The sequence below is a fragment of the Rattus norvegicus genome, chromosome 11, assembly GCF_021556685.1.
Source record: "Rattus norvegicus strain SHRSP/BbbUtx chromosome 11, alternate assembly SHRSP_T2T, whole genome shotgun sequence".
In the NCBI taxonomy this organism is placed as follows: Eukaryota; Metazoa; Chordata; class Mammalia; order Rodentia; family Muridae; genus Rattus; species Rattus norvegicus.
The window spans coordinates 69,214,871-69,240,829 of NC_141544.1; the positions used below are offsets into that span (position 1 = coordinate 69,214,871).

Here is a 25,959-nt window from a genome sequence, read left to right on the forward strand (position 1 = left end):
TCAACCTATAGATCACTGAGTTTGAGGCCAACCTGGTCTATAGAGCAAGTTCCAGGGCAGCCAAGGCTACACAGAGAAACACTGTCTTTAAAAAAAAAAACAACAACAACAACAAAGGAAAACAACAAAATTTATATGTATGTGTTTGTGTGTGTGTGTGTGTATGTGTGTGTGTGTGTGTGTATGTATGTATGTTTATGTGGCCTTATTCTTAGGATACACTTGATGGCATGTATACAGAAGGGAGAAGTTTTATTCTAGAGAAGTTCCTGCTCTCTTTCAATATGACTGAGGTAGGTCTCTATCCCACCTGAGAGGTAGGTTTCTTTCTATTTTGAGATTATTAGCACCCATCGGAAGATATTTATACCCTTGACAGAGGTAGCACTAAAGTAAAATTTCATTGCCATTAATCTCCTCAGAATGTGTACCCTTTGTACTGGGTAAAGCAAAGGTGGATGCTTGACTTCACATCCCAGGCTATCACAGACAGGGCAGACAGGCCCTTCTGACTTCAGGATCATGATCCTTTTTCCCAAAGACACAATTAACTAGAACATTTAATGTCTGTCTTTTGAGGTATCAAGAATCATAAATTCTCTCAATAACTTCCCCCTTTTGCTTAGAACAACAGAATATTACATTCCCCTGGAATCCACCGGGCATTTTGGTTAGTCTAACTACTGGGTGCTCATTCCGTCTCTGCTTATGTATAAGTAGATTTGTCTTTAATTATAGAACAGGAAAGGTATCCGAGGAATTTTGTAGTTTCATTTATCATATCACCATAGCTGCCATAGCTACTGTAGCTCATAAGTGACCTAGCCATTCATGTGTTACAGAATGTCAGGGAAGTGAGTTGGGGTCCCAAAAATGTAACCTAACGTTTAGGTGAGTACACCAATTTTAGGCCTTGTCACTAGGCTGTGTATCTGGCAGTTCCAAAACTGGGGCTGGCAACTCTTTTGACTCTTGGAAAAGTCTACCATACTTATGACTATACAGGTTCACTGAGTGAGGCAAGCTGAAATATCTGTAAGGCAGAGAACAAAGCTTCATATTGCCACGTCAAGAGTGCTTCGAGATACCTCCATTGTTATATATAGTCACTTGGGGGTCAACATCACCAGTGAGCTCATGGCGCTTCAGTCTTTATGGGTGAGCATTGTTGGAGCTGATGGTCCACCCTCCCGTGGTGGGTAGATTATCTTTTCTTACATGTTGGAATTCCTCTGGGTTACCACACAATGGGACGATTCACTCCTTGGATCCTGTTCTACGTGGAGTTTCTCTGAGGTAACAGGTACATATGTGCCAGGGGAATTCCCCAGGACTAAGGTTGTCACCTGGCCTTGTCCTTTGGTTTGCGATAATTTCTCCTAGACTTTGGGATTCTATTTTATTTCTGTTCTTGAAAACCTCAAAACCCCAAAATTTAAAAGTTAAACTGGCGTGTCTGGGGTCCCACTGCCTCCTTTTACAGCTTCTTCCAAATGTCTGGAGTAGATGGATGGATAAGTACCCAGCCAAAACTGACCAGAGAAAAAGATGAACTTGAACGCTAGGAGTCTTTGTTTGGTCTTCTACGCAATGTGGCTGCAGGAGGGAAATCGCCTCTGAAAAAATAAGTAAGTAAGTAAATAAATAAATAAATAAATAAATAAATAAATAAATAAATCTCCTCTGCTTTTTATTTTAATGTGACCTTAATAAAAATTTACTGACCTTTCCTCATGGGAAACTTAACCATCTACATGCTATCTTGTAACATTTTGTCTTTTATGAACCAGTTCGTGACTCAGACTTTCTGTGATGGGCTTAGGTGTTCTCATTTTGTCTTTACTGATGACTGATTTCTATTTCTGTTTTGGAACAACCCTCTCATAGAAGAGAAAACTGCCATCTCAATTCCCTTCTCATCTAACAGCGTCTCTCTTTTTCTCCTTAACTACCTTTACCAATAATATATTTAATATATTAACTTTCAAAGTTTTTTCTTTAATACGATGGTCCTGGCCTTATTTTTTGTTTGTTTGTTTGTTTGTTTGTTAATAAAATAACTGCATTCCAGTAAATACACAGAAAGCTGTATCTGAGGTGCAAGCAAAGACAGTTAACAGTCCTTGAGATGTTTCTGTTCTCCCTCTCTCGTGATGGAGACACAATAGCTTATAGAGAGTGATCTGGGAGGTCTGGCCCAAAGCTTTACAAAATTAGCGTATGAAAAAATAAAATGAGCTGGCAAAGAGAAAGGCTGGAAATTCCTGCCTAATTAAAGCCAATCACAGACTCTGCCACAGAGGTACCCCAGAGTCTGACTTACAGCTCATTATAACACTAAAATGTACATCTCTGGAAAGAGATTCAAGATGCTAATGAGACATGCAAGGCACGGTGTGATATGGAACTCCATGGAACAGAGAGCACGCTTTAAAAAGCCAGTGCCATGCAAATGAGTCCCAAAGCCTTCACTACCCAAACAAGCCCACATGTCCACAGTGACTCTCCACTCTGGGCGGTGATGCCTTTGAGCTACTCACCCTCTCGTTTTCTGGATATTTCCTCCCTTTGCAGTGTGTCTCTTTTCTAAATGAACTGTCCACGCTCCTGTCAGGAGTAGGCATCTGTTCAATTTCACATGTGGAGACACAAGAACGTTAAACCTCTTGCCCTAGTTTGCTTTTCTGTTGTTTTGATAAAACACTGATCAAAAGCAACTTGGGAAGGAAAGCGCTTACTCCATTTTTTATACTTTATATCACCCAGAAAAGCAAAGGCAAGAGTGAAGGCAGGAGCTTGAAGCTGAAATCACAGAAGAATGCCGCGTACTGGTTTGCTCTGCTCTCTTTCTCTATAGTCCAGGATAGAACCACCCTCATCAACAAAATGCCCCAATACAGGCCCAAGGGTTAATCTGATGGAGCCAATTCCACAGGGGGTATACTCTCTCCTCCAAGATATGTCTAGGTTTGTATCAAGTTAACAAAATCTATGCAATCCCTCCAGTGGTTCCCATCAACCCCTGATACTGGCTGATACCAATTTCAAGTGCCTGTAGAGTATAAGAAGTAAATAAAGTTAAATGGTCCAATAAAAATAAGAAATTTTAGGATTCACACCAAAAGCCCCAAACACTACATAATAGGGAATATAATTGCCAGCAAAGTCAGGAATTGCACTAGGATATTGGTATGTGGTAGATATTAATTACTATTTTTAAATATAAGGTTTGGTGGTACTTTTTAATAGTCCCAAAATGTCTTTTTTAACTGGGTTCCTGAGCAATTTTTCTAAAATTTCTCAATGGCATATCCAGTCTGGCTTAATATTTTTGACTTTGTTATCCCTAGAGGATAAAGTTGGAATTGAGATTCTTCAGTGAAGTATAAAAGGTAATTTTTTTTAAAGTGAGCTTAGAAGCCTATAGACAGAGCAGGGAGAGCCTTCTCTGGTTGCCTGAATGGTGCAGGGATTCACCCATGATCTTTGTGAGCTCTCCCGGGTTTGCCTCGCTGTCCTCATCTGGATCTCCAGAGCTGCCCTGTAACTCACCTTGTGACCTTTGAAGGGATTCTTTATTTGACTACTTAACTCTTAACCCCATTTCTTTCAAAGATTCTGCCTTCGATTTCCACTGTGACTAAACAGTGATTCTTTTGTGGATTTTCCTGTCATAGTCAGCTCGGCAACTCAGTCAAGGGTAAAACCCACAGTTCCCAACTCAGTAATAAGGAACGAAGTTGAGACAGGGGAATATTGCAAGAAAACCAAGGAAGCTGACAGGAAGTGTTAGCCCAAGTAGATTGAGAGCGTCAGTATGAATATTTAAGTAGAAAGAGGACCTTTAGAATATTGGCCCTGGTAATGGCCGGCAGGACTCTATGCAACTTAGGGTGGGCAGCTTCACCAGGTAGCAGCCAGATCCCTGACGTGACACTGTAAATCCCACATACGGCTGGGGTACCTTATTCATTGTGTGAGAGCATGCACAAGCAAGTCCAGGAACTCAGAATATATATCATAGTCAAAACAAAGGGTGAAACTCTTGCAGGAGGAGAGGAAGGAAGTGTGGGAGGGACAAGTCTGGAAAACAAACAAATGCATGGTACTTTGTTGTCCTTCCTCTTGCTGTTAGATCCCCAGGAAGAAGGGGCCCAGATGTTTCCTTTGCAAATGCTGAATGCAAGAGTGCTCCAGCTCTTCTGGGCTTGGAGCGAGGAGATCCAAATTTACACCTGAGTGTAGCCATCCTCCGGATATCTCACAAGTTAGGTTGGTCCACTTGGAATCTTGGCTCCCGACTCTTAAGAAATGAGATGATATAAAAAATATTCATCTTCTGCTGCTCTGGAGCAAAATATGTAAGAAAAATTATGAAAAAGAAAACACTAAGATAGCGTATCAATGTGGAATTGCGTTTCTAGTTAGACAAACAAACAAAGAAGCTGGTTCCCAAACGACATTATTTGTTAACGGAGCCAAGTTCTGCAGAACAAACACAGCGCTTACTGAATGCTGTGAAGCACAAAGATAAACAACAGGAGCAAGCTATTCCAACACAGCAACCAATAACTGAATAACGTGTGTTTTCAAAGAAAGCAGGTACCACGGGGCAGAGGGAAATGCTTTGCAGAAATAACAGACTGCTGAAGGAAGGAGTTGGTGATCCCAGGGTTAAGTATTTTTAAACTAAGTTTAAACAAGTTTCCAGAAGGAGTGTTTTTCACTTCTGAACAAGGGAGCTTTTATGTTAAGACTCTTATGCGTTACATGTACTCTGAACCATATTCAGCTCATTTCGAGAACAAGATCCACCATCATTAGCTCACACACAATTTAAGCCCTTCCCAAACTAGGCATTGCATCTGGTAAAATGTAGTTACAATTGTTAATAAGCAGGACCAAGGACATCTATTGCTATATGAGCAACATAGAATGGTATATACACCACTCTGAGAGTTTATTAAAAATACCACTATTAGATTTTAATCTTCCGACCTTTAAAAACTATTTGAATGTTCTAGTAAAATGGGATGAAGGGAAATATAGTGAAAATTCCAGAAAACTTTCAAACTACAAGTTTTAATCCAATTGTTTTTTCTAATTTACTAAACCTAACATAGCTGGGGTTGTAAATAAAAACCTTGCTCATGGATAGCTGTCATTCAGTTATGTCATAGACTTCAAGGCTACCTCCCTGTCACTTTGCCATCTGCTAGAAAGGAGAATAGAAGGAAATAATTTCAAAAAGTTTCCGAGCCTGAGCATTAAAGATTCCCTACACTATTGTTTAGTATCCTATTTTATCACTATGGATTATATAGATTTGTTATTTTTTCTGCTGCTACAATAAACTATCATAGCCAGAAGCTACCTATGGAAGAAACAGTTATTTTTGGCTCATGGTCCCAGACAGATTAGAGTTCATTATGGTGGGAAATATGGCGGCCAGTGGAGCAGGAACCTGAGAGACAGATGACCTCTTCAACATGAGGCAGAGAGAATGAACCAGAAGTAGGATGAGGCTACCAACTCTCAAAGCCCACCACAGTGTTATGCCTCCCCCAGTAAACCTGCACCACCTTCCCAAACAGTGGTCACATGCTTGAGCTTGTGGGGAAGCTCAAACCACCCCAAACAGCTGGTCAGTTCAGCTAGCCCATCCATGAGGTATGTGTCTTGCCACTGACAGATGAACTGGGATTTCTGGCCAGAACATTTCTAATATTTCTGGCCAGAAGAGCACACAAGCTAGGACACGAATTGGAATCTCTAATGGGAACAATTGTGCATTCTTGGCCAAAGTTACTGATTGTTTTCAAAGTTTCTGCTTGCCTGGTTTGCTTCATGTTCACACTCACCATTATTGTCTTCTTTTCTCTAGCAGAAAAGGAGATGTTCTTCTGAATAAATAAAAGCCATTCAATGATGAGATTTCTCCACCCACATGTTCACTTCTTTTTTCCATAAAACCTCTTCACATCTCTGAGGCCCTTTCCTCAAAGTAGAGATTCGAGCTAGAAAATGTTTGGTGGTTTTCCCCAGAGCACATTTCACTTAACATCTGTCTCCCAGTTGTCTATGCCACGTGAGTATGATAACCACAGACTGCACTTAAAATTACAACCCATACTGTAGATATTGATGGACATTGGGGGTCAGAAGTATTTTCAAAGGGGTTCCAGATAATTCTGTCCCCAGGCAAAGAGGTGAGCAGACACATTAGTAGAAGAAACAGAGTTTTTAAGAAAAGACACACTTCCAAAGGACAAAGCAGGCCAGAGCAGAGAGTTGAGTAGTTCAAATGACTCCACCTTGCAGTGTTGAGATCTGTATGTTACATCAGATGATCATTGAGGTTCATATACATAGTGGTGACTTGGGAGCTCTTTTGCACAGTGCAGTCTTTCTAAAACATACGAGCATCATCTCTCATCAGCATCTTAAATCTTCCCTTATGGGGTGTATGTTTTAGTTATCAACTGAAGTTTCCAGAAAAGAAAAAGTTGCACTCACGTTAACTATTAAAGCTTTAATGACTGTAGAGAGCTGGAAGGGAACACACTAGCTTACACTCCACCCTAATAGATTTTGTAATTCACTTCAGTGTGTAACTTAACATCTTTGTGACTCTTAGGTACTTTTTTAAAATGTATAAACACACTGCTGACTTCCACCAACCCAAAGACTAAGAGCATCTGAGACCTCTGGCAAACCCCTGCCTATTGTGCTGTAACCCATCACCTGATATTTGTTTTCAAGTCCACAATGACATTAAGACATGACAAAAGTTATTTTTAAATGAATTTTCTTTAAAGTAATGGCTTTTAAAAACATGAAAGTGGGATTGCTTCAAGCATGTCTCCATTTAATATTTGGTTATTTGATATTGGCTGTTGGTTTGCTGCATATTGCCTTTACAATGTTTAGGTATGGGCCTTGAATTCCTTATCTCTCCGATACTTTTAACATGAAGGGGTGTTGTATTTTGTCAAATGATTTTTTCAAATGTTGAAGGGCAGAATGGGATGGGGGTAATGACAGGACTGTAAAAAGAGATTAAGATTAAACATAAAAACCATGAAAGTAATTTGTCTTCATGCAGTATATTCTGATCACAGTTTCCCCCCTTCTTCACTTCCAAGATCTTCTTTACCTCCCCACCTGTCCAACTCCATGTCTCCTTTCTCTAGAAAACAGAAAGGTCAGTTTAAAAAAAAGGCAAACAAACCAGAACAAAACAAGGCGAACTGATAAACAGAGAAGGGGAAAGGGAGGGGGCACAAGAAACACATACACAAGGACAGACACATGCAAGCACCCATGAAAACACAAAATGGAAAACCATAATAGACAACCAAAAGACAAGTAAGGTGAAAATGCCCAAAGCATTAGGGAACAAAACATTGCTAATACCATTGAGTTCTTCTTGTGTTAGCCATCTGCTGCTGGGCTTGCCACCACTCCCACCCCCCCACACCTCACCCCTCCCCCCGTAAGTGTCATTTGTCTACCCAGAGAGACTCCATTGGAGAACACTTGTGTGTTCCTTTGTGAACTGTTGTCAGCTGGAGAAAGCATTTGGGTTAGGGATGCAGGCTCATGTCCAACTCCTTAACATTGAAACCCCACTAACGGACTTTTAATAACTGCACTACAACATGTTCTGCTTCAACATTACTGTGTAGAGACTGTATTGCTCTTTCAATTATCCTTTTTAATTAATGTTTGATTTATATTCTTTGTCATAATCCAAGAAATATTTTTTAATATCTACCCCCTATTCCTTTCTATTCTCCCTAAGATTATCCTCAACATGTTCCCTAATACCTTAAGTCTACTACTCTCTTTCTTCTCTCTTGAGTCCTGTTGATGTTTTTTCTTATATGCACATGAGTGTAAAGAAATCTAGTGGAGGATGGACAATCTACCAGTGGCTACATTCCCAATGAAAAATGATTCTGCTTACCATAGCTGTCAACTCCCTTCGCAGTAGAGCTTTGTAAGTTTCTGTCCTATTCGTGTTTGAATGGTAATCAGCTTGGTCTTATGGCGATCTTATAAAGGAAACCACAGTTGTTATGAATTCATGACTGTAGTGGTCACATCCTGTCCAGATGACAGCATTTCACAGTTCTTCTCATGATTCACCAGCTCCTGAATTCTTCCATCCCATCATTCACAATGTGCACTGAGCCTTGGGCTGGGTGGAGAAGGGATGTAAAATTTCCAGTTATGGCTAAACATTCAAAAGTCATTTATCCTCAGCACTTTTATCAGCTGGAATATCTGCATCAACTGCTCCCCACTGCAAAATGAAGCTTCTCTGACCAACATTGAGAACAGCATTACTCTATAGAAATAAACATAAATATATAGAAGGCAATTTCCAGGACATGAACATTTAGCAAAACCACAATAATAGGCTCTTCCATTAGCGCCTGTGACCTGAGTCGTGGTCATTTGCCCAGGTTTACAGGCAAGAATTTCTTTCTATGAAGCAAGTCTAAAATTCAATTTAAAAGCAGTTGGTTAATCCTGTAACAGTCATGCCACTATTACACTATTATACTTTACTGCCTGGGAGGTTAGTATCGTTAGGGGTAGACACCCTTCTTACTGTACAGAGCTTCCTGATAGCCTTCTGAGTGTCAGAAGCTATCTCAAAAAAATATTCAAGAGAACCCTTTATGTTGTTGTAAAAATATATAAGTAATAAAGTATTGTTGTCTTTTACCCCGCTAGCTCTGGCACCATATCTAGCAGATATCTTGGCGGAAACACATCCCAACTCCGTGGCGGCCCAGACCAGTCGCCCCACATTCCACTCCATTACTTAAATCTACACATTAAAGAACACGCAACACAATAATCTTTGACCCAATTGGTAAGATATAATTGCCCACTTAAACATACAAAGCCCAGTACCATCCATCCCTTAGGAATATTGATAACAACCTGTAAATACACAGAGCAGAATCTTAACATCACCTGCCATGGCTTCTCCCCTCTCTCTCTCCTCTGTCTCTCTTCCTTCCTCTAGTCTCCTCCTCTTCCTTCAAACTTCTCTCCCGCCCATCCTTCCTTCTCCTCCAATGACAGGCCTCCTTCTATCCTGTACCTGCCCCTCACCAGTACTTTACAGATTTAATGGAGAGGTGGTTCTGGTGAAGTCACCTGGATTCTGAGTCTTTGACTAGGCAGCTGTCCTTGGGGCAGTGGAATTAGCATCAAAATACAGATAACTTCAGGGCAAACCACAATACTCCCCCCCCCACCCCCACCCCCCCACCCCCCCACCCCCCCACCTCCAGCTGGGGATCGAACCCAGGGCCTTGCCTTTGCTAGGCAAGCACTCTACCACTGAGCTAAATCCCCAACCCCTCATAATACCTTTATGTAGTAAAATCCTCTCAATGAATGAAACAGCAGGAGGCCACAGGAATTGACAGAAATCTTTAACTACTTTAGTAACTGTAGAAACAGATTTCTGCAGAACCTGGCTGTGACTTTTGGTAGGTTCAGGATTTGTCCCCTTTCCCACCAGGCTTGATTCACTTGTCCCCAGTTTTGCTATTTTCACTTATTTTTATTCCTTCAAGACCCACTGGAGTCAAACTGTTTGGAAAAGGATGTCCATTATGCTTGGTGCTTTTTTGTCTTATAGATAGCCTGTAAGACTCAACCTATAACTTTAGTGGAGGGTATGCATTCCTGTCTCAGCCATCAAGACTCCCACACTTCAGCTACAGAAGTGCAGTGTGAACAGTTAGTTAACCATGTAGTCATCTTCCTAGTCCCTTTTATTAAAACATTGTGCATAACACACAATGTAATCAACTAAATATTTTGTATAATTTTTATTAATGCTATTATTTTATAAACTAAAGTTCTAGTTGATTTTATTAAATATGTACCAAAAGTATACACTGGAGAAAGGATAGCCTCTTTAAAAGATGTTATTGGGAAAACTAGATATCCAGTTTTAGAAGCATTGAAGATATTCTAAAGAGAGACTTGTGTTCCTCCCTTTGGCTTTCAGAATATTTAAGTAGCAGTCCTTAAGTTGTTTTGTGACTTATCTTGGGGATAGGTAAAGAAATATCCAGTTATCCTAGAAGGGCATCCATCAATTACAGACCAATGAGATGATTTCACTTCCATCTCGTGTTGTGAGTCAGGGCATTTACTAGAGTTACTTACAGGAACATGGGTGACTTACCAAAAGTCCAGCATGGATGTTGACACATGAAGGCTGCATCCTTGGAGCTCTCTGCAACATTTACAGGCATGATGGGAAAAATCTTCCTCCCATTAATTGTTAGTGCTTTTATAACCAAGGGGTGGGGCCTTAAAACTCTTCAAAGTTTCAGCTTTCTGAATATGAAACTACTTCTTGAATTTTGTAAGCCTCTCCCACTCTTTCCAGGAGGGAATGATTCTGTTCATAGGAAATCACTAAACAGTGCTCAGTATTCTGCCAGGATGCTAGGTAGGGGAAATTTTTCATCTATTTCTGACAATTAATTAGACTGCCTTGAAAAGGAGACTGAAGCCAGATAACAAAAGATAGCTGATGGTTGTGACCAGAACTACTTAGTTATAAATATTCCTAACCTTCTATTTAGCCCCAAAGCTCATGACATAATCTGGAAAATGGAATTAGGGACTTGCTTGAACCTCTTGGTTTTGCTTCCTGGTGAATGAATTTCCCTTCCTGTTCTCTTCATTGTTGTCTGTTTAATTGGCCTATTGAGAACAGATGGTCAAAGCTGGTTTGTTAGAGCTGTCCAGAGCTCAGGTTCTGACCCTAACCACTCAAACAGCAAATGTAGAAGGATAAAACTAGATGCCTGGATGCCTCCCACCCCAAAGTCAATTCAAAATTCATCACAAGACCTGAAACTTTAAAACAGCTAATGGAAAGTATAAGGAAAATAATTGAAAGATAATAGTCTGAGCAAGTATTTCCCCAATAGGACTCTATGCTCACCAGAAACAAAAGCAAGATTTGACAAATAAGGTTTGTATCTAATTAAAAATCAAAAGACAGTTTACAAAATGGGGAAATATATTTCCAAGTATTCATCTGACAGATTCATAACTAGAATATATGAGAGATTCAAAATATGTAATAACAAAAGCCAAGTAATTAAATTAAAGATGGGTAGATGATCTGAATAGATGCTTCCGAAGATAAGAAAACCAAATGACTAATAAATACGTGGAGAACATTCTCTGTTTTACTCCATCTGAAAAATGCAGATCACGACTGTAATGAGACTCCATCTCTTCCCAGTGAGAATGTGTGTTAACAAAAGAATAAAAAAATAATATTGGCAACAATGTGAAGCAAAAAGGAACTCTCGTATACTGTTGGTGAGAAAATAATTAGTATCGTCACCATGGACAATAATTCTTTATAACCTAAAAATTGGAACACCATGAGATTCAGTTGCCAATTTCCTGGAAATATAATTATCTATCTATATGAATGTATTATCATCTGTCTATCTGATCTCTCTATTATCTATAAGTATCTATGTATTAGTCTATGTTTCTATCTATCTATAAGTATGTCTGTTTGTCTATTTAACCTATCTCTTTGTCTACCTGTCTATCTAACCTGTTTCTATTATACATCTATCTCATTTATCTTTCTATTATTTATCTACTTCTATAATACATCTACTCATCTGTCTCTCATTATCTATATGTGTCTATGTATCTATCTAATGGTCAAGTTTATTTCAGCACTGTTCACAAAACCAAGATACTGAATTAACCTAGATATCCATCAATGGAGAAATGTATAAACAAAATATACCATGTATACATATTGAAGTATCAAATCATAAACAGGGGTAAAACCATTTTATTTAAAGGATGCTGGCTGGAACTGAAAGACATCACTCTAACCAAAATAAGTAAAGTAAACCAAACAGAAAATCTAGTATCGTAAGTTTTTTGTTTTTGCTTTTGTTTTGTTTTGTTTATTTGTTTGTCTGTTTTTGCATGGGTAAACTGACAATTTTTAAGAACTGAAAGGTTAAGTATAAGGACTAGATGGAGGGCTAGTATTAAGGTGGTGATAAAGGAGGCTGAGATGCATAGAATAAGCATGGGTAGACAACATCAATGTACGGCATATGCAGGTATGAGGATGTAGCAGTGAATCTTATTCATTCACAGCTAACCTATGTAAATAATTAGAATTTAAAATTCCAGTTTAACTTAGTAGGAAAATTACCAAAAATGAAGAAGAGTAAATGTTTGGATGGGATAATAACAACAAAATTAAGAGTGGTGATCAAAATAAAAATTTAATGTTACCTACTAAGTATTTACTGTACTTGCAAGGATGACTTGAAAATGAATCCTACCATGTTGTGGCAGAATAATAGAATATATATCCATGAGGAAATCATAACTCCTTACAGCCTAAACGAGTCCAGTGAGAAAAACTTGCAAATTGAATATGGTTTCTGTATTGAGGAAGAAGAGAAAAGAGGATTATCTGTGAATCTTTATGTATTTATAAGTAATACAGCATAATGTTTATATTTATTTATGAGCTACAATATGGTGACAACCAAACCAGATACTGAGCACTCTGACCTCCTTAAACAGTCATCATTTCTTTGTTTGGGTACTATCCAATTTATCTCTTTTAGTTCTTTTTAGTTTGTTCACTTGTTTTGTTTTGTTTGAGACAAGATCTTAGTATATTGTTCACTGTACATGGTATTGTGTGAAATAAGAACATTTCAAACAAGTATACATTACATATTATTCTTATACTTCAGTGTGTCCAACTAGTTAGAATCGAGCATATTCTCCTTCACTCTCCTCACCCTTGCCCTCCCCAACATATCCTTCTGCCTCCCAATAGTCTCCTTTATTCATGGAGAAAGTTTTATTTGTAATTTTATATCATACAAACATGCATGATTAAACACACACACATACACACACACATTATATAATCAGTCTTTCTGAAACATTTTAATTTAATATTCATCTTTCTACAGATGACATAAGTTCATACTTAATATTAGAAAAATATCAATTGTGTACACATATCACATTTTTACATTTTCTTTCTTTATTCCTCTTTTTGAACATCTAAGGTTCTAGACCTTAGCTCCTGTGACTAGTACTACAGCAAATGTTGATTTGCAAGAATCTCTGTGGTGGGTTGGCTTGACGACATTTGAGTAAATACCCAAGAGTGGTATATCTACACCATGTGAGAGTTCTAGTTTTAGTTTTTTGAAGAAACTTCGTATTGATTTCTACAGTGCCCAAACTGACTTCTATATGGCACAGACAACCAGCATTGTAAAAGGGCTCTTTTCTGTACATTCCCTCAGAAGCATTTCTTTTTTATGTATTTTCTTAATGACTTGGATGAGACAGAATCTCCATGTAGCTTTAACTTCACTGATGGCTAATGGGATGGAACAATTCTCCTGTGTTTAATGGTCATTGGTATTTCCTCTTTTGGAAACTGTTCATTTCTTTGCAAAATGTTGTTCATTTGTTGGTTTGGTTGTATTTGATAAGATGGATGTGTCCTCTATTTGTTTCTTACTCATTTTCCTTATTTTGTTCATTTTATGCTAGTCTTTAGGTATGGAGTCTTTCCTTGGGCTTAGGCTTCCCTCCCCTTCAAGAGAGGAAAAGCAGGCACCAATAGCAGAAATAACGATTTGACTACAAGCTTGTTATTGGAATGAAATTTTCTGAATTCAGTAAATTAGGAAACCAGATGAATACAGTTGTCATAAATATAAGGCCATGGTTAATAATAATTAAGAAGTAATAAAGGACATGATTAGAAAATGGAAGTGGGGGAGTAAATTAGGGATTAGAAGAAAATGTCTGAACTGGAGGCTTGACAAGTAATAGAGGAAAACTTGCCTGTTGTTTTAGGTCCTGCAGAAGAGTAGGCTAGCCAGAGTAGTTTCTAGGTCCTCAGCATGGGCCAATGATAACCTTAACCTCCTCTTCCTCCAACCTTTTCTCTTGGAAAGAACAGAGGAAAAGAAGTAGACACAGAATTGGAATTAAGGTAGGAACTGAAGACAGATACATCAAGATTAACATGAAAGAAGTCAACTCTCAGAGAACGACAAAACCCTTCACTGGCATCTCCAAACAGACTGTGCTTCATGAGATACAAACGAAAGGTCTACAGAAGTTCGTCCGTCTCACTAGCACATGATTATGGTATCTTTCCTTGGGTCATTAGCCCAATTCTGTTGTGGTTTGCCCTGGAGTTATCTGTATTTTGATGCTAATTCCACTGCCCCAAGGACAGCTGCCTAATCACACACTTAGGACTCAGGTGACTTCACCAGAATCTTCTCCCCATTTAATTTGTAAAATACAGGTGAGGGCAGGTACAGAGTAAAAGGAGGCCTGTCATTGGATGAGAAGGAAGGATGGGTGGGAAAAAAGTTTGAAGGAAGATGAGGAGACTGGACCGGACAGAGATAATAGTCACGACAGAGAGAAAATGGATTCCACTCTGTGTATTCACAGGTTGCTATTAAAGTTCTTAAGGGATGAATGTGTACAGGGCTTTGTATGTTTAGGTGGGCAATTAGATCTTATCAATTGGGTCAAAGGTTATTGTGTTGTGTGTTCTTTTATGTGACGGTTTGAGTGTAGGAAAGTGAGTGTAGAACTAGAGTTTCATAAAGGTTGCTCATTGTCAGAGTCCGGATGTGCAGGGCCGGATGTGCAGGGCCGGAAGTGCCTGAGGGAGAGCCAGAGATAGGACTTGCCAAACCAGCTATCAGCCCCAAGGACACTGACCATCCATAGCCACCCCCTCCCCTTCCTTCACCCCCCTGAGTGAGATGAGCCACCCTACCTGCCTGCCGAGCTGCTAGATAACACATACTCCTTGCTGATGTCATTTCGCGCCGAAAGTAACCGTGCACCTTTTGAATTGACCAATCATGTGTAACCCCGTGAATGCCCCTTACCTCCCCTATAAAAACCCCCGAGTTTGGAAGCTCGGGGTCGATTCCTCTGTCTCCTGTGTGAGATATGTGTCGACCCGGGATCCCACTAAGACCTGGGATCTCGTTAATAAAGCTACCTCTTGCTGTTACATCAAGAATGGCTCCTCGTGATTCCTGGGGGCACCCCACCCTGCGATCGGAGCGAGAGACGCGGCTCCCCGTTTTGGGGTACGCTCTTTCATGAGCAGTGGCTGGAGATACTGGGCCGCCACAGAATTGGGATGTGTGTTCTGGCATGGAAACCTGCCTTGGGAACTAGATAGGTAGAGAGATTGCTGCCAGGCTCAGAGAGAGGCCTTCAGTAGTGTGATATGGGATGGACCAAAGTAGGTGAGAGGCTTTGCTGACTGAGAATTAAGATATCTAGCAGATATCTTGGAGCACTGCAGTGACAGACCTAGTGGGGGATAAAAGACAGCATTTTATTTTTTATAATTTTACAATACACTTCCATTCTCAGGAGTACCTCTGCTTTGCTTAAAAAATTCATCTCTATTTCTATTTCTATTTCTATTTCTATTTCTATTTCTATTTCTATTTCAAGCCTCACTTAAAAGGAAGATTTTTTTTGACATCTTCCTACCGGTGACTTTTGGAGTTTTCAACTAACTTGTACCATGTTTATCTCCTACACGCTAATAAGATTGTCCTCAGGCTTTCTTCTGAGTCTCTTTCTAATGCCTTGTATTAATCAGACAAAGCACTCCACAAGGGAACCTTGGTTTCCTAGAAAACAAGACCCCTCAAAGCCTGTGTTTCATAGGCCTCAAGTAACTATACCATCCAAAGGTCTAAAGGGTCTCTCGATTTCCCTCTACCTCTCCCTCTCCCCTTCTCTGTCTCTTTGCGCTGCTTGAGCCCCCTTCCTTTATTTAGTCTGTGACCCTAAACTCAAGGTAGGATGGGGCAGGAGGATTCTCTGGTCTTTCTTCAGTCTCCACCCTACTCTTTGGTCATAATCAAGTGTTTTCTTTCTGACTAGTAGGACATGGGAAAACGCTGTTTGTTTCTAGCCTGCTGTCTTTATTGAGAAGGAGCACAAACCAGGGTTTACCTAATCCCAGTTAGTCACCGAATAGGACTTTCTCATTAAACACGTTTTGTATGCCTTTATCCCCTTTCAAAACTCCTTCAGGAACATCCACAGTGTGAACAATCATTGGCTTAACAATGTCTCATATGTCTCAGATGACTTTCATTTTCTTTCTTTATGTGGCTGGATTGTTTCAAAGTATTTTCTTCCACATTTAGAAGATCTTTCTTCTGCTGCTTGATCTAGGTCTATTATTGAGGCTCTCAAATGTGCTCTGAAGTTGTTGTTGTTGTTGTTGTTGTTGTTGCTGTTGATGTTGTTATTTTTATAATATTCCCTTCTGTCTTTTTATTTTTGATTTTTCAATCTTTGCTTCTTTAACAGGGCCCCATACAGCCAAGTCTGGTCTTGTACTTGTTCTGTATCCAAAGAAGATATTGAATTCCAGATGCTTTTGCTTCTACCTCTTAAATGACAGGATTAAAGGGATGTGCCAGAACAACAAACTCCTCCTTTGACTTTTTCTCCTCTTGTATCCATTTGGATCTTTAAAATAACATTATACTACTGTCTCTTTCGATTATGAATTATTGGAATAACTTTGTTAGAATGTGTTTTATGTTCTATCATGTATTTCATCAAGTTTCCTTTAAAATCATCATTTTTATTTTTTAGCCACCTTATCCATTTTGTTTTATTTCTTAAGGGTGTCGATAGAGAATTAGTGTGTTCCTTTAGAATACTATTTTGCTGCTCTGTGCTTCTCATGTTTCAATACTGATAATTTTACATCTTGTAGATAAGTTTTTGCTTGTTTGACTAATTTCATTTGGTTGCTTTCATACTGAAAATATGCCCTGGGGCGTTGCCGAGTGGGGTGCATTAGCTCTGGTTTTGGCTGGTATGATAATACGGTCTGTGTAGGTTCCTCATCAGCACTGGTAATGCCTGCAGCTGTCTTAGTGGTCTAGTCTACAGACCATTGTGGGATTTGTCAGCCTAAATGTAGCTGTGTGAGACTTGGTGAATTTGCTGACAGCTATAGGATGGACATGTGTGGATACAGCTGCAAGAGTCATATCCATGTCTGTGGGTTTCTTGGGGATGGAGATACTCTGATGGGTCAAAGCAAGCAAGCTGCAGCTGGCTTAGTAATGAAGGTAGGATGACCTCAGCATGAGATTGTTCTGGATCATTCTGGATGATTCACATGCATGTGGGAAATATCCTGGCACTAGGAATGGTTCAATTATCAGTGTCTTAGGGCCATGCATGAATAGGTCTGACTATTAGTCCAAGGTGAGATAATCATCAGTGTCTATAAGCTTCACTTGTGTGTTTATGAGCCTCAGTTGGTCCTGTTGCTCAGGGTGGCCTTCCTAGAAGCATCAAGAACAAACTAAATGCTCTTTGGAGTTTGAGGAGTATGAATAAGATTTCTTGCCTGTTTAGCGAGAGACTTGGTGGGTTCATAAGTCACAGGAAGGTAGTCAAGGCAGAAGAATCACGGGCTGTGCACATGCTTTGAGAGATCATAGGTGTTGGGTTTCAGTAGGGTGCTGTGAAGCCGGAACCTGGCTTAGAGACAGGATAGTGAGGTAAGTCTCTCTCCTCAGGTACTTCAGGTACTGTTGTTTCCTTTGTAAAACCTCTCAACTTGTCTATACTTGTGAGGGCTTCAGCAAATATTTCATGGACCCACCAATTAGTAGGAACTGCCAAGACTTCCTGCTTGCCCGTTACCTACTGTACTTAGTAATTCTTGGTTCACTGTTAATCTTGGCAGGGGAGATGAGATGGTAGATATTCTTATGTTTTTTTTTTCACTCTTTATGGGCCCATACTGAGTCCCCATGTTCTGCTGCACCTCCACCAGAGCTTCACTGTACCACAGAGCCCTCTTCCTCAAACAGTCCACCACAATGAGACAGAAGTTAGGACTTTGCTGTTGTTGTTGCTGTTATAGTTTGTTTCTTAATTATGTTTATCTCTAAAATCAGCACACAGGCTATTAGACATTTTCAAACAAATTCTGTTTTAGTAGATTCTCCTCAAGGCTTATGTCTACACTCTAGTCTCCCAACCCCTGATCTCCCCTTGTAATCTCCCCTCCAGGCCCTTTCCCTCTTTCATGTAATGTGTGTTCTCTTGCTCGCCCACTGCCCTATCCCAGCAGCTACTTTTACTCTCTCCATCCAAAAATTGTAGAAATTCTAAGCCGTGATTACAGTCTCTTAAACTACCTAGTTCCACAGTTCAAATTAAGCTTTCCACCTTTTGACATTAACTACCTAATACGAGATGTATTATTTTGGAGTTTTAAAGAAATGATATGTTGTGTCTTTATCTGATGATGCCACAAAAACCTGTTAATATTAAAAGAGAAACCTCGTCAGTGGTCCTGTTTTTCTGTCAGTCAGGGGTAGAGCAGTTGGCAGTCATTAATTCATCCTAGCTTGATGCCTGACTTGGTGACCAAGGCTGTGTTATGCCTAGGACTCATAAAAATCAAATCTAAATCATATCCAGGCAGCACAGTGTGGGAGGAGGAGACATCTATACAGATGTCTTCATTCTGCAATGCCATGTCAGAGAAGATACCCACAGACCTGCCCTCCACCCCACAGAGCAGGCGGGCCATAGACACACAGAGCCCTGCCTACTACTATGCAGCACAGTGAGGGAGGAGGAAGACAGAGACTTGCCTTATGGGGCATAGCACAGGCAGGCTATAGACACCCACTTGCCACCATATCATTCACAGCAGACTAAGGATGTTACCCAGGGACCTGCCAACGAAGCCAGCTTGCAGTGGGAGCCACTACAATGTGCAAGTGTGCACAGATGGGAGAGAAAGAGACCGGGAGCAGCTTGAGCATTATGAAGAGAGATGGCACTGGAGACTCAAGGATGGAAACAAGTAGGCTATTGTGAGTGGCCAACCTGGGGCCATGGGGAGGTCCCAGTCTGAGCTGAGGCTGAGGACTATGTCTGGGTCCGTGGCTATGCAGCCGCAGGGGTTGAAGTCCATGGTTCATATTGCCACTAGAAAGTATGGGGCATCCTTGGTCAGGGCACCTACTGGGGTCCACATGAATGTTCAGGGGCTGGGCAGAATTGGTCCCACCTCTCACTGTCTGCAGTGCTCTCTGGAAAGTTGACCTTACCTCTCACCTGCAGCAGCCCTCTGGAGCACCCTGGCAGCACAGCAGAGCTGACCCTGGTAATAGGGACAAAGGTGAGCCATCCCAGATGGGGGGCTCTGCCACTCCTTTGCCAGGAGGTGGCCTGGGTACAGGTGAGCTAGCCACCAGCGCATGAAAGCCGGACAGCTGACTCTGCCTTCTGCTGATGGTGGTACTGATGGTCTAGCCGGAGCAGTACTAGAGAACTCGCCCTGGTGGTGTGGATAAGGGAGAGCCTGTGCTACCATCCAGGCTCTGAGTTGACCCAGCCCAAAATCTTAATCATCTGCAAACAGATGGGGCACATGGAAGGGCCAGTCTTGTTGAGCCAAAGCTGTAGGATCTCCATGACACAGGACAACAAGATGACCAGAGAGTCCTGAAGAGGATCTAATATCAATGGAGTCATCGAAGTCAGAGACCTCAAATGACTCATGAAATAAACATTTGCAAGTGAAGATGTATGGACAGAGGGATATAGATATACTATGGGACACACTGTACCATCCTGCAACTTCTATGATGAGATATTTTTCTATGCTTCGTTTTTTTGTTTGTCTGTGTGTGTGTGTGTGTGTGTGTGTGTGTGTGTGTGTGTGTGTGTGTGTGTACACGCATGCGTGCATGTGAATATGTTTTATTAGGGAGGGTGCAAGAGGGAATGACATATATGAGGGGATGGGAAGATGATCAATTCTGGGGTACATGAGGTAAAAGTCACAATGAATCAATAAAAAGTTGTTTTGTTTTGTTTTTTTAAAAAAACTGCTATTCTTGCATCCCATTATTATTTGCCTTGACTTTGTTATTTGTGAGTTTCTTAATGATGACCACCTGAAGACCTAGATCTAATTGTGTCTAATTCTGCCTGGAAGTTCCAATAAACACCAGTGACCTTTGAGAAGGAGGACAGTAAGAATGTGGGAGGCAGTCCTCTGGCATAGTGAACAAGCAGCCGCTCAATTGTTTATGTAGCCCACACAGCATGAGCATTCACAGAAGGCAGAAATCTTATCAATTCTGCCTTGCACATGATAATAATCTATGATGGAGAACAGAAGGAAATACAGCAAACACTTGGAAGAAATTCTTAGGACAATCTTCTGAAAGACCAGTCTGTCAAATACCAGCATAACGGAGAGGACACACACAAGGAGAAAACCAAGAAGCTGAGTAATCAAAAACTTGAGTTTTATAACAGGAAATCAGACTGCTTCATCTTAATGATGCCATTTACTGTTTATCTGTTGTGGTAGCTAGGGTTAATATTGCCATGATGATACACCATGACCACAAGAAAGTTGTGGGGTCAGGATGTGGCTTACTGTTCACATAATGGTCTTATCACTGAAGGAAGTCAGGAACACAAGCAGAGTCCAAACCTGGGGACAGGAGCTGATGCAGAGGCCATGGCAGAGTGCTGCCTACTAACTTGCTCCTCCTGGCTTTGCTCAGCCTGCTTTCTTATAAAACCCAAGATCTCCCCGACCGATCACTAATTAATAAAATGGCCTACAGGCTTGCCTGCAGCTCAATGTTATGGAGGCATTTTCTTCCTTGAGGCTCTTCCTCTCTGATGATTTTAGCTTGTGTCAAGTGGACAGGAAACTATGAAGCACATCCTTGAGCAAGGAGGTGTTTATCTCCTCAGGTAAGGGCAACTTATCTGCTCTAGCAGTTGCCATCAGAGTCACTACCCGATTAAGTTATTGATAGTTAACTGTCATTCTCCACAATCCATATGTCTTCTGTGCTGTCTAAATAGGAGAGTTAAGGAGACCTGTGGTGGGAATCTTTCAATTCCCTGATGGTGGCACTAATTTCTAGCACTCCTAAAAGGATGCAATAGTGGTTTGGATTCACTGTTTTCCTTGACACAGGCAACTCATAAGGCTTCCATTTAGCCTTTCCAACCATAGTAACCCTCACTCCACAGTCAGGAAACCAATGTGAGAATTCTGCCAACATCTAAGTATATCTATTCCAATTACACATTCTGAGATTGGGTAAATAACCACAGGGTGAATTTGAGGACACACTGGCCCTACTATGTGTAGGACATGAGCCAAACCTCTACTAATCACCTGACTTCCAAAAGCTCCTGTTTAGCTGGAGGGCCACCAAGTTTCTTGGGATCTCCACGGAAAGGTGTTAATTCAGGACTAGCATCCAATAGACCCAGGAAAGTCTGATTGTTTTCTTTCCCCTGGTACACAGTTACTCTTGTAAAAGGCTATATTTCCCTCTGGGGAAGGACTGGAGAAAGGTTACTGGTAAAACATTTAAATATTTTATCACGATCCTTTCTTAGAGGAACCTGGCCACCATTTCACTCAAGGGCTTCTGGGTATGCAAACCAAGGCTCAAGGGTAGAAACTAATGCATAGCCTAGGCTACAACCCAAGACCCCATCTAAAATAAATAAACAAGCAAAATAAATAAACAAAATTGGTCAGACTGAAAAAACCAGTAACTAGAAGTCTCTGCTGAGACTCGCTTCCTCATTTCATAAGAACCCTCAGAAATGTTACTTCTGAAATTATGCCAGACCTAGAAAGGTAATCAATCTCTCTTATATAACTGACATCTCCCATTAAGGATGAACATGGTCTATTATTTCATCTATCCTTGTTTACTATAAAGAAACTGAGGTTCAGAGAGACGTTAGATTGACTTTCAGTCTAGCCCATAGCAAGGTGAGATTCTAGTTCTGTTGACCCATTCCTCAGTGCAGCAACTAAAGTGTATGGAGCTGAATGCTTTGAAGTATCTTAACCTACATTTTCCTTTTCTTGTGTAGAAAAACATCTTGACTTTTTGACTGAATAATACTGAAAACCCTGACTGATCTTGGGGCCAGAACAAAGAAATCCTTCATTATGTGCTTCCCCATGAGTGCTCACTCTTTGCGCATTTATTACTCACTGGTTTCAAAACTTAAGTTTTTGAGATCTTGTTCTTCTAGAGAACCCATGTTTGAGGCCAGGAACCCCTGTGGCAGGTCACAGTTGTCTATAACTCTAGTTCCAGGGACTTCTGTCTCCTCTTCTTGCATCTGAGGATACTGCATGAACACAGGTAAAACACCAAAATCTACAAAGTAATTTTTTTTAATGAAGAAATGTTAAAAACAGGTTGGTTCCTTTTGCCTGCAGTTGGGTTAATGCTCATGGGACTGAATTAGTGATTGCTACACTGAACTCTGATAAAGCGTGGGCATTTTCATTTTGGTTTCCCCATGTGAATTAAGGATATGGTCTTATGATCCCAACTTTGAGCACTGTGGGATACAAAAAGCTTAATCTTTAAAAATTACCCCCATTTCAGGTATGTCCTTGTAATAACAAAAATCAGAATATGACTATTGAAGAACCCTGCTATTAAGGTCACAGTCCCCCATGTCTGGATGGCTTTCTGAGCTTGGTGCTAAATGGAGGACTTGCCTTCTCAATGGGGCTTCCCTTTCTCTGCCTGGCTGCCTGGAGAGTGTCCCTGAACACAGATGGTTGGCCTTGTCTGAAAAATGACCTTGTACAGAGCTCCCTCCAAGGGCTGCACAAGTCATCCCACGAGTCCCTATTTGGCTTCCTGCCCACATGATAATTCTGTACTGTGACCAATCAGCCCTTAGGACATAGGACATTAACACAGTGCTCATTGCAGACCTCTACATTTGACAGAGTCAGTAACGGTGAAGTAGTCAAGCTTTGCTTGAAGATAAAGGAAACTGAGAGAAGCTTCACCCAACTGCACACTCTCCATTCCACAGCAACAACGAGACTGGCATTCTCTGGGGGTTAGGAATTCAGAATCTCAGGTTTTACTGGGGATTTCAATACATATCAGCTATGTGGCCTATAGTTCACCAAGTACTCTAGGTGACTGGTGGACACAGCCACATTTAAAAAGCCCTAAAGAAGAATAAACTTTGGAACAACATGTCCTAGGCAGCAGCTTTCTATCTTTGTGATGCACAATAGAGTTGTCCTTAAGAATTCCTTTATTAGTAACACTCAAATTTATGAGGGAATTGAATTCCGCAAACTATTGTTTGATTTTCTTGGGAATAAAGCATTCTATTTTTAAACGAGGAGGAAAGTTCCTAATCAGATTTCCACTGTTTCCAAAGGTTTGGCTATTGTTGTTACCATCCAAGACTGTGCAGGAAGACATTTCAGGCTGGGCTATGCAGAAACTTAGAGGACACTATAGTTGTCATAAAGGGTGGGGTGGCTCCTTCTTGATCTGACAGTAGATCTTAAGGGTATCATGAGAGACTGGATAAGGGCATAAATGCTGCTTCAATGTTCTAGAGAAAACCCTGGGAAGGTAGGCAGCATATAACAGAGTCAAATTCCCTGTTGGGCCTTTGGACACCCTGTGCTGTTATTCTTGGCTTTCTGGTAGTTTCATAAGCACAGGTGCTGTCCCATGTTATAATGATGCCAGTGTAGCCGCTGAGATCGGCCGACGTGATTAACCATGAATAACCACTCGTTCTGATTCAAGAGTTATACTCCTAGAAGCCAGACTTTGCCTTCATTACTATTCCGGGTCATGATGACCCTGGCTGATTTACTGTTACTGTAACTTCTGGCATGTTGAATTCATTTTTCAAATGCTTGAGGACATCACTATCCTGACTAATGCTGTTCTAAGAACTAGACAAAACCCACAAACAGACATTGGGTACAGTGCATTCTTATGCCAGGGGCTAGCTCCAGATTTCACAAACATCTAGAAAACACATGGTTAATGCAAGACCTCTTCTTCTCTCTCAGTCTGTCTCGTCCTGTTTCCTGCTTTCTGTAATGTCTACTGTCTCCGTTTTTAGCCATTTTTTTTTCAATTCGGCCTTTTGATCTGCACAGAAAGCCTTCTTTTTGTATCAAAGAGGTATTATGTAATTTGCATGCTGTCATTATGCCCATGAATTTCCTTCAATTAATTCACTGAGTTGTTTTTGTAGAGGAAAGTGTTACAAAGGCTTATGGGAAAACTAGTTATATAATAAGGTTATTCATAGAAATTCAAGATAACTTCTCGTTAAATTTAACTCTCATATTGACCCTCAATGCTTTTTAAAAAGTTTTTCAAAGCACATTTTTGTTCAAGTACTGAAAGTAGGTCCATTAACATCAGATTCAAATGCCACGAAAATTGGCATTTTATAATTTTGTGACCTGAAAGTAGACAAGATCCTCTGCTGTACAGGAGGGTTTAAGAAGTGAACATTGTTGATTTCAGTACTGGACAAAATTAGCAGGCAAATCCCCTGTTCTCTTCCTCTTGTCCTTTTCTCTTCCTGCCAGCCTCACCTGGGAGGCTCAGTTGCTTCACTGTTAGTGACTTCCAACCCCCTTCTTCCTTTTTCCCTCCTTGTATTTTCCCCACTAAAGAAAAAAGACTGAGTAATGAATCCACCTGAAGTGGAAGATTCTGTCCACTACAGACAGGACAAAGTTGGAAGGAAGACATGTCAACATGCTTGTGATATGGACCAGGGCATAGGAGAACTCTGGGAGCTATCCATAGATGATGATATCTATGCCTAAAGAGATCATCTACATCAGACACAAAGCACACAAGATGCTCTGGAACCAAAAAGATTGATACTGAAAGAAGCAACCAATGGGACAATCATATTAGAATAAGGCATATTAAATATAGGTATACATATGATTCAGGGTTTTAGATTATCTGCTGACTTTTTAAGTTTATGGGTTCCAATCAGTGTTTAGAGATTCTGAAGCAATTCATAAATGTTGATATGACTTTTAAGAAATAACATGCTCATCCCACATGTCTGCAAACATCCTCAGGTGATGATAGCCCTTCATATCTGTACTTCTGTACAGAAAGTCAGTGAAAGGAAGGGCCATCCCTCTGGAGCCCTTTCTTCTGGCTCCTGGCAGTGAAAGCTGAGCCCCCATAACCAACTTGCTAAGTTTTGAAACTTGAATCACCCACACATCTTCCTTTCTGTGGTCAACTTTCTCTCTTGAATAATTTTAACAGCTTCTTAGTTGCCTCTTTCCTCCTGTGTTTTCCCCTTCTGATTATCTACATATAAGCTGTTATGAAGATACATACAGGAACTACACTGTGAGAATTCTCACACACAGTGATGGATGTTTGGTGATCAGGTCACTGACCATTCAGATGCTCATGTCTTTCCCGTCCCAATACATAACACAGCCTCCATTCACTCGTTTTTTGAGTAGGATGATTGACTTCAATACCTTCCTACTCTAAAGCAGTAGCCACTGGTGACAGGCTTGAGACAACTGTCATCACACACCATTCCTTTGGTTCCAGGAATGAGATCCCCCTTAAGAACATTACAGGATCATGGGAAATAATATTATCTTAGGAGGAAGTAACATTCTGCTCTTGGTTTTTCTGTCTGATCTTTTCTTGGATGTGAATAAGGAACACTGAACTGCTGGAAATTCTTAGCCTCCACTATTTGGAAAATTGAAACCATATTTATTACCTTGAAGGTAGCCTAAAACTAAAATGTAGAAAGGAGAGTGGAGGAAGACAACACATTTCTTCCCTGTGGTTAATATTTGAGCTATGGTATACGTTGTTTGAATCTCATATTGTTATTAGACTATGAACACCAACGAATTCCATTCCTCACATAAGCCTGTTTGAGCCATTCTTTGAGCATCCTTCATTTTCTGCAAACTTGGATGAGGCT

The 25,959-nt window shown here is 40.5% G+C and overlaps 1 long non-coding RNA gene across 1 annotated transcript; it reads right to left on the reverse strand.

The window, feature by feature from the left end:
* Nucleotides 1-237: 237 nt before the first annotated feature.
* LOC148002600 (uncharacterized) lies at nt 238-9,070 on the reverse strand. Its single transcript, XR_015633435.1, has 5 exons — nt 8,992-9,070; nt 7,970-8,203; nt 3,843-4,347; nt 2,541-2,624; nt 238-1,616 (listed from the first exon to the last, which is right to left on the reverse strand). It is a non-coding gene; the product is annotated as an uncharacterized LOC148002600 (long non-coding RNA).
* Nucleotides 9,071-25,959: the final 16,889 nt, after the last annotated feature.